This window comes from Sinocyclocheilus rhinocerous, unplaced genomic scaffold, assembly GCF_001515625.1.
Source record: "Sinocyclocheilus rhinocerous isolate Xijiao unplaced genomic scaffold, SAMN03320098_v1.1 scaffold95, whole genome shotgun sequence".
NCBI classification, from domain to species: Eukaryota; Metazoa; Chordata; class Actinopteri; order Cypriniformes; family Cyprinidae; genus Sinocyclocheilus; species Sinocyclocheilus rhinocerous.
The window spans coordinates 45,647-60,096 of record NW_015662004.1 but is presented as its reverse complement, the minus strand read 5'-3'; the positions used below and the strand labels follow the sequence as shown (position 1 = coordinate 60,096).

The 14,450-nt window shown below is 36.6% G+C and overlaps 1 protein-coding gene across 1 annotated transcript in view; it reads right to left on the bottom strand.

Annotated features, from left to right (window-relative positions):
* Positions 1-2,185: 2,185 nt before the first annotated feature.
* LOC107727281 (gamma-aminobutyric acid receptor subunit beta-4-like) overlaps positions 2,186-14,450 on the bottom strand; it is a 33,908-nt gene continuing 21,643 nt past the window's right edge. Inside the window, exon 9 of the mRNA XM_016537108.1 lies at positions 2,186-2,197. The gene's annotated coding sequence lies outside the window, so the exon portion shown is untranslated. The remainder of the gene's footprint in view (positions 2,198-14,450) is intronic.

The following is a 14,450-nucleotide window of genomic DNA, read 5'->3' as shown; positions in this document are numbered from 1 at the left end:
TACTTTCAAAAGACAGTAACTAGTAATATATAATGTATTACATTTTGGAAGTAACTTACCCAACACTGTTTGTGGCTATGATCTAGGTGAGGGTGTCAAATCTTTGACTTAGATGTTTCTCATTAAATTACATTTGTCAGAGAAGAAAAACAACATGAACTTTGTTGACCATGGCAAGCTGATGAATGCCTCAGTGTGGTTTGGATTTGGAAAACTGCCACTGGGCCACTCTATTCTTCTGCTTTGGCACAAGTCACAGAAACGAACCACAAAATATATCAAAGTCAAATGGACTCTTTAGATATCACACGCTCATCAAAATGCAACACTCCTTCCCATCATCTTTGAGTGATGGGATTGACACATCAGTCACCAAGATGTGTTTTGGTATAGAAGCATCTGCCATAATATGCTCATCTGTCAGGTTTAACCAGCATGACAAACAGCGTCAAACAGCTTAACCAGAAAGTCCACACTGGCTAACCAGCATTATTGCAAGTAAAACTATATCATGATCTCTGAAAAATATAAAATTTAATTTAAGTGAACTTAACACAATCTTCACATAAACTATAAATTGTATGAAAGTGAAAATGAAAAAAAGTGAAAGTGACGTGACGTGTAGCCAAGTATGGTGTCCCATACTCGGAATTTGTGCTCTGCATTTATCTCATCCAAGTGCATAAACACAGCAGTGAGTAGTGAACAAACAAACACACACACACACGCACGCACACACGCACACACACACACCGGGAGCAGTGGGCAGCCATTTTTGCTGCGGAGCCCGGGGAGCAGATGGGGGTTCGGTGCCTTGCTCAAGGGTCTCACCTCAGTCGTGGTATTGAGGGTGGGAGAGAGCGCTGGTCATTCACTCCCCCCACCTACAAGTCTGAATCTCTAACCATTAATCTTTATTCGGTAACACTTTACTTGAAGGGGTGTGCATAAAACTGACATGGCACCTTCGTAATCAAGACATGACACATTTCATGAATATGAAGGTTTTTATGCATGTTTATGACAGATGTCATTAAGTGTAATTTGCTCAGTTATGTCATTTTTAATGCAAAGATGACATTGTTTGACCTAACCCTAACCTAACCTAACCTTAACCCTAACCCTAAACTTAACCTTAACCTTAACCTTAACCCTAACCCTAACCCTAATCCATAACAAAGAAATCTCAAACATTGTCATCTTTGCATTAAAACCTCTTTAAAACCTGATTCAAAATGCGGATCTGACACACTTCCGGTTTTTTCCCAACTCTTTACGGTCATTTAGGACTTTATAACTCATTTAAGACCGTGTTTACGAGTTCACTCGCCAAAACCCAGCATTTTGACATAATTGTTCGTGTTTTTGTCCGTTGAAGTGCTACTGGCGCGCTGTCTGAAATGGCTCAGAATACAGCCGAACGCACAGTCTTTCAGACTATACTCCATTTGATAATCATCTTCGTCCAGTGTCTAAGGCCATGTCCACACATACACGGGTATTTTTATAAACAGAGTTTTTCCTTCTTCCGTTTTTAAAAAAATCTCCGTCCACATGAAAACGCAAACGCATGCTATGAAGCACTGTCAAGAACATGCCAAACCAACAGGTGGCGATATAATCTCAACCGTAAAGCCATGTTGGCCAATCAGAAGCCTGAAAATGTTTTCAGTAGGCATGTAGCCCTGGTCTACAGGTTGTCACGCTTGGCTTCCTTTCTGAAAAGACAAGCTTTTCTAGCTGGTTTAACTGATGGTCTACAGTAGTATAGCAGTGCTGTTCAACCAACAAAAAATTATGGAAAATTGTCTTATCAAGTCTTGCTGGTAAAACTCCTTAAAAGGATTGTTCAGCCAAAAATGAAAATTCTGTCATCATTTACTCACCCTCAAGTTGTTCCAAACCTGTATGAGATTCTTTCTTCTGTTCAACACAAAATAATATATTTTGAGGAATGTTGGTAAGCAAAAGTAGTAGGCAACATAAGATAGAAACTCATACAGGTTTGGAATAGCTTGAGGGAAAGAGCTATGTGGAGGAACTCAGAGACAAGCGAGAGTAGGATCCAAATGCAGTATTTAAACAAACAATAATCCAAGAATGAGGAGCAGGAACCAAAAACACAGGCACAGAAGTGAGGAAGCCAACACAACATCCAACAATGGACAAGACCTACCACGAGCACAGGAAACACGGGCTTAAATACACACAGGGTAACAAGCTGACAAGACACACTTGGACATAATCATGGAGTAATCAAGGAAGCCAAAAGAACTACAAACTGACTACAAATAAACACCAGACAGGAAGCAACTAAAAAGTCCAAATAAAAAAAAAAAACAGGGAACACAGGCCGGAATCATGACAATTAGTCTCAGCCTCAGACGTCACACACACAGACCACTGGCTGAACGTCTGATGCATACAGCACACAAATTTAGAAACACTTCGGGAGTTTCGAAGTCGTCATCTGATTGGTTGAATTCTACAAAATTTCCAGGAGACGTGTGTGTCGCATTCTTTACCGTTCCGCCTGGAAGCAAAGATGCCGTAATGCCAAACCCACTCATGGAAGAAAGAAGCCATCGTGTTTACAAATGTGATAATTATCAGGATCAACTAAATGTTGGATTTTCAAAGTATGTGAAATATGTAAAGTTTGCGGCATAGATTCTTTAAAATAGGTCCAAGAGTTTTACACACTGTTATTGTGGGGACATTTCCACGCCCCTAAACATGATGTGGCACAAACCAAAACATGATTAGTTGCTTTACCTGTCAGTCATATGGCCTCTTGGGCGGGGCTTGGCCATTCAATGCAGCCAAGGTTCCCAGACCTTCTGCCGTCTGTCTGAAGGTCTGGCTACATGACACTACATGACCGTAAGTAAATGAAGACAGAATTTTAATTTTTGGTTGAACTATTCCTTTAAGAAGTCTGATGTGGACACCAGAGTTGAATTAAGAATGCCTTTTAAATCCCAAATTGACTTGTAGTAGAAAACAGAATGCGGATTTGCGATTCAAATATGTAAGTATAAGGAAGCAGGATTAAAAAGAAAAAGCAATTCAAATTAATTCATATGACTGTAATTTTTTACTTGAAACATTAAGTTTGTCATGGCAACTTTTGACTGTTCGATTGACCAAGCTTTCTTTGAGTTTTAAAAACGTTTAAAAAGCCATATAGATAAATGATAATTCTTCTGACCCCACAACGAATATGTTAATTAATTATCATTGCTATCATTATATAATTGTTAATTATCAACAGGATATGATATCACATTATCAGGCTTTTGTTTTCAATGATAAATAACAATGAAAGTGATACAATGTAGTCCACTTTCCTGCAACAGAGGAGTATTTATCAAATGGTTTTGTTTCTAACTTCTATTAATCAAATGTCTTTTCTGTCTTACAGTCACAAGAATAAGTTTGTGAACCCTTTGATCAAATCTGGATTTTCTGCATTAACTCAGAATTATAGACACACAATCTAACTAAACTAATAACAACAAACAGTTGTACTTTTCATGATTTTTATTGAATACACAGAGTAATAACTCACAGCGCAGGATATGAAAAAAGCAAGTGAATTTCTGTGTTAGCTTCCAAAATCTAACTGGAGTCAATTAAAGAGATGAGATTGGAAGTGTGGGTTGCACAGGTGCAGCCATATAGATAAATGATAATTCTTCTGACCCCACAACGAATATGTTAATTAATTATCATTGCTATCATTATATAATTGTTAATTATCAACAGGATATGATATCACATTATCAGGCTTTTGTTTTCAATGATAAATAACAATGAAAGTGATACAATGTAGTCCACTTTCCTGCAACAGAGGAGTATTTATCAAATGGTTTTGTTTCTAACTTCTATTAATCAAATGTCTTTTCTGTCTTACAGTCACAAGAATAAGTTTGTGAACCCTTTGATCAAATCTGGATTTTCTGCATTAACTCAGAATTATAGACACACAATCTAACTAAACTAATAACAACAAACAGTTGTACTTTTCATGATTTTTATTGAATACACAGAGTAATAACTCACAGCGCAGGATATGAAAAAAGCAAGTGAACTTCTGTGTTAGCTTCCAAAATCTAACTGGAGTCAATTAAACAGATGAGATTGGAAGTGTGGATTGCACAGGTGCACACAAAGCCCGGTTACTGACAAATCTCTTCTTTTCAAGACTGGTTAGTGTGAAGCATTATATGAATGGAAGTGAATAGAATGTAAAATCTGCAGTGACCGCACATTTACTTATTTGCACCCCAGCCTCTGAGCGCCAGTTTGTGTTTAATTCATGTTTATTCATGAATCATGTTTATAATGTAAGAGCAATTTACAAATGCAAATGAAAAATTCCTCTTGGGAGCCTCAGGACAGTCGAGGAGCCTCCAAGCCGTGGACACACTAGACTTTGAGCATGTAAAATTTCTATGGACACTGCAACGGTCATACTATGATGTCATGCGCTCCACAGTCTTTTAGAAAAACACATGCAATACATCCAAAATGTAAAAAAAATTAAGCAATCTACTTCATTTACTGCATTCCTGCAGATTTAAAGTTTGCGTTCTTTTAATTCAGCTAAGAGACCATGCTGATGCAGTGGCCTGCTTTTTGAATTGTTTTTACATAATAAACAATAAAACCTAAGAAAAAAAAACACCTGTTTTGGTGGTCATCAGTGGTTTTCGTGCTGCTGTCAGTATTAGTGGTTTTTGATAAGGCAAGCATCAATGAGTTTGCTTACTGAGATCAGTTTTACTGGATAATATTATAATATACTCTAAATAAGGGACTGATATGCATTTAAACCTGAAAGTGTATTTATTACATAATCAATTAATAAATAAATACCTCTCCTTATCTTTTGGAGAAAGGAATAGCATGCAGCACACATACAGAGTTCTGGCATGAAACTCTAGGTGGCGCGGTCCGATAGGTCTAGCTCAATCTGACCTGGTGACATCATTGTCACATGGCAGCTGATTGGTTCTCTCCTGTATCGGTAGCCAATGAGCTCACTGCTCAATATTCAAATACCTGGCTTTTGTTTGCAGTAGCAGTTTGCAGCTTGCTTCAGAAACCCTCCACCTTCCCCAGCTCCACCTGTATAGATCTGCTACGGGGTGATTCATATATGCTATATGGGGGTTATTCATATGTGTTATATGTGCAGCAGCAGTATTTCTTACATGCTTACATGCTTACATTCTGTTGTGGTGAAATCAGCCTTTGCCATCACTGCTATAAGTATTATGTGAGGAAGAGGAACATGCTCACAAGTTACGAAACATGCACAAGAATGAATTGGGTTAACAAGTGTCAAAGCATGCCCTTTGCCTACCCTCCAAAATCACTTGGAGCACTGGGCCCACTGCAGCATGCTTTATTTTATAAAGCCCTCTCAAATACCGCCTGTAATGATGGCATGATTCCCCATGAAATCAAAATTTGGGTTTAATCCATGCCTATTAGCTTGGAAGCCATCTCTGTTCTAGTGTAACATATAATTTGACCATATACTGTATATGCAGATACATGCATTTACAGATTTGAACATTTACAGTCTTTATCTTCGTGCAAACTGAGATAAGAATATGGACTCATCAGCACTCAGGGATGCATATGCATTTTTGAAAGAATAAAAAGCGACTAACAATAGCAAGTCACAAATCATAGTTCAAGAACCAAGCCCTTCAAACCGCCCAACCCAACCTTCCTGTTTAAACAGGAAATACATTAAAAAAAAGAGCGAGAGGAAATCTCAAGGCTTTGCCAAAGTGGTGCTCTCTCACTGCGACTAAAGTTACAAACGGCAAACTTATGCCACAACACACGCTGATGTAGTCATTCTTTAAACAATAAGAATTTTATAGAGGCATTCCAGGTGTGTCTTTGGAAATCATGTTTGCTGTGCTCTTTCTTGATTTCAAACTCACCAGGCTCTTTCCACATTCTCAAAACGCAAATCTTGCACTTCCATCAAACTCGCCATCTGAATTTGCTATATAGTTTGTATAGGAGGCACTCTTAATCATCCAATCAGTGTGTTGGAAAGTTAATATATTATGTTTATTATTATTATTTTTTACCTACCAAAAATGGCGTCTGGTAAGAAAAATAAAAAGGAGTTGCTGTATGTCCGTTCGTGCCAATAGAGGGTAGTGTTGATTAAGAAAACAGTCAACCATCTGCTGCCAGAGCTGCCAAGTGATGACAAAGACGTGTGTGCCTCAGTCAACAAAATGGCTCACATCTCCTGTTCTCCAGAGAAACCAGCCTAGACATTAGCTGTGATTATATTCCAGCCGTATTCGCTCTTGCTGCCATAGCACATCACAAACATGAGTGACATGAGAGCAATGTGTAAAACAGAAATAATAAAAACAGTGCAGTGTATTTAATGGAGATTTGTGCCAGTGTCACTGTTGAAACGGCACTGCACATCTAATGAAACCTTTTTTTGGCTCCTTTGTCAAATAAAAGCAAAGGCATCTGGCTGGCTGCATGCAATCCCCAAGGGAACGAGTGTTGCCTTGGAATTTCTAGGAATCATTTGAGCCAATCATTAGTCTCCTTTAGCGTAATTATGTTTCACGTGAAGCGATTGGCAGACATTTTTTGGAGGCTCACTTGTGAGTTGAAAGTAAAATGAGCAAATAACCCTGTGGGGGAGGAAGGGGACGTAGATAGACACAAAGAGAGAAACAGATTCACTTGTGCAGCATTGGTCATATGATAAAGATAAAAGAGCGCCAAGTTTTAATATTTCATCAGCTGCATTCCTCATCTATTCATCCCTGACTGAACAGCACTACACTGTGTGTGTGTGTGTGTGTGCGCTCATGTGAGTGTGTATGTGCATTTATGCATCCGTGTAATGTGTGCATTGGAGATATGTGGGACAACCTCAAAGGCACGTAATTTTTAGTCATACTGCCCAAAGTAAATATTCATCCTCTTTTTTATATTTTGAGCATGCACCATTAAATTAATTCAAAATGGTTGCGTCACAATATTGTTAAAATATACTGCATTATGTTATGTTAGCAATAGCTGTAACCATTGAGTGATAAATCAACCCTTTGATTGCTAACAATATATGCTTATTCATGAATTGTCTATCATCTCATCTTGTGCTTGATGGATATGGATTTTTAAAGACTACCAATACAGATATCTAGTCAACAGATGCCCAGTGGCTGATAAAGCATATCCATGCAGAATACAATAATGATACATAATTTAAAACCAAATGAGATGCAAAAAAAATGCTGAAATGCTAAACACTTATTTTATGAAATATTTACTGTAAAAACAGAAGATTAGACGTTGACAATTTTTGAACTGACAGTCATGCCCACAAATCTCTCTCTTTTTTTTTTTTTTACCAAAAATATCTAAATATCCAATTAAAAAAAAGTACTTGAGTAACACTTTAAGAAAAGACATTAAAAAACATGCCTATAGCAACATTTCTGCAAAATGATTTTACGTTTCATCTTGCGCATTTTTTGAAAGTGGAAAGTGCAAAAGTGCACTTCCGTTTTTTCCTGAAACAGATGAATGTGGCAATCTTTTATTATTGTGAATTCTTTTGCCCACTATAATCATGAAGTGACAAATCTTATATCGTAACAGCCCAATATATATAGTCACGTAGGGTGATATATAGCATATAGAAAATCTCAACCACAGCTGTAATCTGCAAAATACGACTATAATACATGAAGATATTAAGATATTAAGTAAAATACAGTATATAGTAACCTTTCAGGCCGATTGTGTAAGCACTAAACATAAGAGACAACATTGATTCTAATAGACACACATCCACAATTTTATGGCTCCAAAGTCATTTGTGAGTGTGGTCACAAGAGCATGTGTGGGTCACTAATTTGATTAGCATCTTACATAAGAGATTCCCCATGTAAGTATTGAGTGCAGTTACCAACAGGGATTTCTCTGCTGGTATTAGGTTCCGTTGTAATATTTGCATCACATGCTCCACATCTATAAATAAAAGTATTATGGAAGATTTCTGGCCTCAAGCGAGGCATTTTATTCCCCCCAAGGGACTTTCCGCAATCTATTTATAGCTTCAAAGGACACCAAGGAACTGTATATCAGACATCTGACTGGATACTTGGCATATATCAAAAGCTAATGTAAAGATTCTTCACTGTGAGAAAAAATAATAGAAACAGTTATTTTCTTCCAGGACATTATTCACTAAGTGTACAGACATTACTTTTAACCCTAAATCATAACACAATGCGATGCGTAATTTAAAATATAGCTAAAACACCTATGAAAAATTAATATAGAAAATGTCTTTATATTAACCGTACAGGCCCTATTTTTACAGATGTTTCTTAGATTGTAGATTAGCACATGGCTAGCAATGGTAATAAGAAAGAACTGCACATTTATTTGTAAGATTTATACATTTGTCAGACCAGTGGAAGACCGAGGACTGTTTGTGGAAAATGTATTTGAAAACAATTACAATCTTTGCAATTCCATTTGTTGTTGAGAGTGGTGCATTAATGCATTAAAGGACACAAAATTTGATTAGTGTACATTTATCAGTCATCCATCTATATTAACATCACCACTTAAAGGGATAGTTCACTCAAAAATGAACATTTGATGTGTATCTGCTTACCCCCAGGGCATCCAAGATGTGGGTTACTTTGTTTCTTCAGTAGAACACAAACAGAGATTTTGAGCTCAAACCGTTGCAGTCTGTCAGTCATATAATGGAAGTGGATGGGAATCACGGCTTTGGGAGTAAAAAAAAAACACACAAACAAAACCAAATTAAACCCTGCGGCTCGTGACGATACATTGATGTGAAAAGACACAAAACGATCGGTCTGTGCAAGAAACTGGACAGTACTTATATCGGTTTTTACCTCTGATTTTCACCGCAATGTCCGAACTGTCTTGTTTGAGTGTTTTTTTCTACCCGGTCTCATGGCAAATACGTACCTGGGGGCACATTTTTGCAAGACGCGAAATACGTACCAATAAGTACATATCACTGCAGTTTCCAAAAAAAATGAACACTAGAGGCAGCAAAACTCCGACACCTTTTAAATTATTTTCACACAGAGTATGATTTACAGAGTTTCGATTAATAAAGCGTAATTTTCGCACAATTACTTGAAGAGTATTATGTTGTGACTTCAAAACATTTTTAATATGCTGGGAGATTTGAAAACTGATGCTTTTGATTGTTAGCACCGCACATATCCAGCTTCATATCAATGGGTTTTCATAGACGATAGGTTTGTTCGGTAGCTCACGGAGTACGGAGACGTACTTGAGAGGTGAGGAGCTCCGGTTCGAATCCCGTGTAACTACGGTTCAACAAAACAGTTCAAATCTGCATATAAGGAAGTTAAAATGGCACGGTTGCATCAAAAAATTTGTTTTTATATCAGTTTTGCATTTGTTAACACTATCGGGTAGGTTTAGGGTTGGGTTTGGTGTAGGGCATATTTCCAACACGACAGAGCATTAAGTTTTAGCGACAGTCCCCGGATATTTTGAATTCTGAATCGCCGCAATACGTACCTGAAGAAACGCAATAAAAACACAGCAATACGTACCTATATCAACAAAATAAAAACGTGCCAGGGTTGACGTATTGAACACGTGTTTTAGCACCACTCAGTGGACATTTCTCTTTGAAACTGCGGCGAAACGTGCAGTAAGGTACGTAAAAACGGTGTTGCAGAAATGTACGCAGAGGTACGTATTTTTATGAGACTGGGTTGTTTTTTTTTACTCCCAAAGCCGTGATCCACTTACATTATAAGACTGATACCCTGCAATGGTTTGAGTTAAAAATCTTCGTTTGTGTTCTACTGAAGAAACAAAGTCACCTACATCTTGGATGCCCTGGGGGTAAGCAGATAAACATCAAATTTTCATTTTTGGGTGAACTATCCCTTTAAAACAAGTAATTCACCAATATTTTATTTATTTATTTTTTTTACATACCAAACCTGACAGATGGAGAGAATTGTCCACAGCTCACAGAAAAAAAAACAGAGTAGAGTCACGATGGCATCTTTTTACCCCTCACCCGAGCAGCCATCAATTTCTGGCCCATGTTAATGCATCCTCTCAATATTTGATGTTTTTTTTTTATGGAGTGCTGACAATGGAACAAGGAAAGGGCCGGCACATTTCGCTGATCTAGTTCAGTGCTCTTCTTCCATCTTCCCAACAGATCTCTGTACTCCTAGCCCCATAAGTGCCTCTCCTCCACTGGGAACATTTTCAAAGTTTACTGAGGCAAGATGGAGCACAAAAACAACAACTTTGTATTTCCCTCAAGATTCTAGATAGGATCTTTCTTGTCTCTGTGGTACCCCATGTCAACACCCCCACCACCACCTTTAAACTTTCCTTAAAGCTACGTTTAAGGAACAAAGTTTCAAAAAGAGTAGTTTGTGTAAAACTGACAAGATGTAACATCAAATTATTTTACTTTTTGGGTGTAACAATTAAAAAAAAAGTAAAATTTTTGTAATGAGGGTAAATTATGCAGTAATACAGTTTTATTATGTGGTAAACATTGATTTTGGTCAAATAATATTATTTAATAACAAATAAAGGTTTTGAATCCCCCTTCAATGTGTTGAATATAAATTCAACTGATTGTCAAATTTATGAAATTGTTGTATGCAGTCAAGAAAATCAATACTTCCAAGAATTTTGTTAGATCATTTTTCAAACCTAATAGTTCTCCCATCACAAAACATGGAATTGGTGCATCTAATGCTTTAAAGATGTAACAAGACACCAATTTGTATTATATTCATTGAAAGTTCCAGTTATCCACAAAATGGCACCAAAACAGCAAAGAGGAATTATCAAAAAAAAACTTTAACAGACTATGAACAAATGAAACAAAAGTAGACTGTCTTTTCTGTTCACTGCATTGCAGCTGGGTACTTCCTGTGTTTAGACTTTTTCATTCGGTTTTGTCTCTTAAAAAGTTTCTATAAAGTGATGCAACTGTTTCAGTTTCTCATCAAGGCAAGTTAGACTACTCTTTTTATGACATATGGGAGCTCTAATATACATGTCTCTTCTTCTGATTCTCTTGCAGAATCTTGCCAAATATGAGCATCCGAACTAATGTTGTTATGGGGCAAAGATTACACTCTTCCAACAGGGATTCTGATGGTACTTTATTCAGGACCAAGGGTTGGGCGGGAGGTGTATCTTTAGTAATGTGTCATTATTATAATCAAATTCAAACTGATTATACAAGACATCGTAATGGTCTTCACTTGCGTCTGTTTGCGATCTTAGTTTGCCCTATACATGTCTGCAGCCCTTTTAAACACAGAAAGAAAAGAAAATGACCGTGTGAAGACCTGCAGCACTTTAAATGTCTCTCCTTGCATCATGTTTTGAAAACATACATGATTTGCCATTTGGGGACTAATGAGTTCAAACCAATAGCCAGAAGAAAAGAACTGCAAACATTAGTCCACAAATGGCAAATGAAAAGACTTCTGCATTGCTGTTCTTTACTGTATAAGCCTTTATTTGTAAAAAGTCAGTTGGTTACTTATAACCCTTTTTTTGTACCACATACTGTAACATCTTGTATTAGTAAAAAACACATTTTGCTCAAACACCTAGAAAAGCTGACCGACACCATTACATTAATTGGCACTGACAAAAACAAAAGAAAGAAAGAAAAAAAAGAAAGACAAAGTAAAGAAAAAGAAGAGAATATAACCTTATACTTTACAAATGTTGATTTCATGAAGACAAATCATACCCCCAAATGGATCATCAAAAATCATCACACCTCAATAGTTCAACAGAATCAAACCAAGAGCTTAATGAGAACAAACCCAGTACAACACAAAAACAGAATGCATTTCACTTTCAGGGCAGGATGTAAAGTAGAAATATATTTCCTTTCTATGAGAAAACATCAACAATAAGAATTAACAATTCATTTAAAGAATACAACAAATACAGGCAACTAGAAATGAAACGAAACAGTACTGAATAGCAATTGAATTCTCAAATTAGGTATGAAGTGGTTGCCCTAGATATCTGCCAATTTTAAAAAATTTTTTTTTTTTTTTTATAGGATTTTCTCTTCAGGTTAGTACTTCGCTTGTGGGTGCTGTGCTTATGTGTTATAATTCGCTATATCAGTAACACTATCTTGGCACAAAGAAGAAGAACAAATCAGCACAGCAAAGTCACTGGCCCATACATTTCAACAAACTCTGAGAATTTGCTCTGCCAGTCATGCATTCTCATGGCATGAAACGTTAACTTGCTGTTTTTTTCAACGAAATGTAAGCAGGTCTAGTCTACTTTGAACGAATGGCTTAATAGGTGTGTCTATCTACTCTCAACTGTATGTGATACACACAAAAAGCAAGAGAGGATGAAAATGTGCATATCTTCGCATATTTTTTTTCCAGTTTTTTTCTTAAATGATGACTCTGTGAATCATTTTCTCCGTAACTCTCCTCTTCTGATATAGTTAGTATTTTTCTTTTTTGTTTTCTATTTTTAATTTCAGATTTACAGTGCTTGGTTCAATCTCTGTGCACAAGAAGAAGCAAACAGCTTGCTTTCTTTGTATGTGTGGGTGATATGGATGGCCGGTTTTAGAATAGAAAAGAAATTATGAAAATAAACCTTTCCGAAAAGAGACATGCAAAACAAAACCGGTATCTTTTTTGTGAGTTTTTCTCCTTTCCTTTTCTTTTTTTTCCAGAGATATGTTTCGTTTGCAGAAGTTATGCCGGTGCTGTAAAAGCTGTCCATGCCAGTAGCATTGAGGCTAGCTGTTATTACCAACTGCCCTGTTTTGTTCATGCATTAAGAAATATAAGTGAAAGATATCATATTTACAATACAATTCACATGTAATTACACATATACACAAGAGGCAAGAAAATTCACATTAAAATCAGTTCAACAGTTTTTGTACTTCCTTTTCTCGTGCTTCATGGTTGGATGTAGCAAAAGACCAAAACAATGTACTCAAGTAAAAGCTATTCGATGATTTGTTGAGTTATGTTAATGGTATGAAAATGTGGAAGTGAACAAATGGGGTGATTTGTGTGAAGTGTGTAGATTATTATGTCCTTCACTGTCATCACAAAACATTAGCCTCATTGAGTTCTGCCATACCCTCCCCCCGTAAATTGTGCAAAGCTCGTTTAAAAAATGGACAAAACACATTAACAAACAATATATTTGTCTAGAACTAAAGCAAAGTGCAAGGCAAAAGGAAAATGTGTCCCCTATCCCCTAACCAGATAGCAAATTACAAAGAAGAATTCATAATTTAATATTACGATGAGTCACATTCTCCAAAAAAGGCCAACAATCCCATCAGTGCTTAAGAGTATGCTACCTTTACACAATGCTGCCTTGTCCCGTTATTTCCTAAATAACGTCCATCTCAATAGACAGAGCCTGCTATTTTTGTGTGTTACAACAGTGTATCTATGGCTGAGCCACTATTCTTCAGAAAGTGTGCAAGATTAGTTGTTGGACACAAAGGGCCCATTTCTTTCCAAACACAGTTTTTAAGGTGGCAAAGAATGGCCAAATACTAGAAATGACACATGTATATTAAAATGGTCACAACTGAACGCCGTCTTGCTCATCACTAGCTAAAAGTGGTAATTAGCAGCAATTTCTATCACATTTTAAAGCCTACACATCTGACACATTCTCCAATAGACTGATAACAGAGCCACCGACCTTCAAGATCAATTAATTTTTTATAAAAAATCAAATACACAACAAAAGACAAAATCATGCAGATTTAGTAATAATCTAGTCTTTGTGATTTTGAAATTAAGATTACAAAACTGAAATGATTTTATTAACAAAAAAACTAATTTAACATGGACTGTCAGGAGTCGACTACCATCACCCTCTCAACTCAGCGCTGCTACATTTATCTGAGTATTTTGGCCAAATGACCTTTGTAAACTGGCAAATTGGTCTTAATGATAATTTATCTATTCTAGCACTATGGTGAAACTATAAACTTTCAAATAAAAAAGCTGAAATGCTAGTATGGTTTGTTGCATGCACCAACTCCCTTAGATAGTGAAACATATATTGTGTGATTAACCTGATAGCTATTTCTAAAACAGCAACTTGTGCCATTGTAGACATAAGATATTTGATAGAGCTATCTATCAACGTGTTTGTACTGCAGTAGGTTGTAGATTTAGCAAACAGGTCAAGCAGACCGACTATATAGAAATTAGCATTTGGGCTACGTCTAAAGCCTCCATGTTCTGGGAATAATTTTGTACAACTACTTGCCATGTAATCTGTAATCCAAATAATATATATATATATATATATATATATATATATATATATACATACACATACAC